A 921-nucleotide genomic window follows, 5' to 3' on the forward strand; every position below is an offset into this window, starting at 1 on the left:
CATAATTTTTTTTTTTCATTATTGTGAATCCACTCCAATCGAATATTGAATAATCAAATTCTTCAATTAAAATTCAAAGTTTTCGAGATCTTTAAAAAAGTGGATTAATCGGACGAGGACAAAGAGAGAGTCCCATTCTACATGTCAATACTGACAACAATGAAATTTCTAGTAAAAGGAAAATCCGTCGACTTTATAAGTTGTGAGGGTTCAAGTCCCTCTATCCCCAAATCCTCTTTTATTCCCTAACTATACTATATTATTATTATTTATCCTCTTTTTTTTTTTCTTTTTATCAATGCACTTTTTTTTCTTTTTATCAATGCAATGGGTTTAAGATTCATTAGCTTTCTCATTCTACTCTTTCACAAAGGAATGCGAAGAGAACTCAATGGATCTTATCCTATTCATTGAATAGATTTCTTTTTTATTAGAGTATCGGCAAGAAATCTTGGTTATTCACTCTATTTTTAAGTTTTATTTAAGTAAACCATGCACAATGCATAGGACTACCCCCCCCATTTTCAAATTTAAAATTTGAAATACTTTAATTAATTTTTAGTCCTTTTAATTGACATAGATACAAATACTCTACTAGGATGATGCACAAGAAAAGGTCAGGATAGCTCAGTTGGTAGAGCAGAGGACTGAAAATCCTCGTGTCACCAGTTCAAATCTGGTTCCTGGCAGAGAAAAAAAAAAAAAAGATCCACCGAATAGGTATTGATCCAAATACCTCGAGATGGATTGTGATACATATTCATTAATAATATTTATTCATCTAAGTGGATAAATCTATAATATAAATATAGAGGCACTTCTTTTTCTTTTTAAAGAAGTTTTAAAATATATCTTTTCTTTATGATAAAGAAGGGGGTGAGATTCCCCTTTATTTTTTTGCGTTTCTTAATTTTGTATTCC

At 30.1% G+C, this 921-nt stretch overlaps 1 non-coding gene across 1 annotated transcript; it reads left to right on the forward strand.

Annotated features, from left to right (window-relative positions):
- The first annotated feature begins 616 nt into the window (after positions 1-616).
- On the forward strand, positions 617-689 carry TRNAF-GAA (transfer RNA phenylalanine (anticodon GAA)). Its single transcript has one exon. It is a non-coding gene; the product is annotated as a tRNA-Phe (tRNA).
- The last annotated feature ends 232 nt before the right edge of the window (positions 690-921 follow it).

The sequence above is a fragment of the Triticum urartu genome, unplaced genomic scaffold (assembly GCF_056163025.1).
Source record: "Triticum urartu cultivar PI428250 unplaced genomic scaffold, HENAU_Tu73 scaffold2, whole genome shotgun sequence".
NCBI lineage: Eukaryota > Viridiplantae > Streptophyta > Magnoliopsida > Poales > Poaceae > Triticum > Triticum urartu.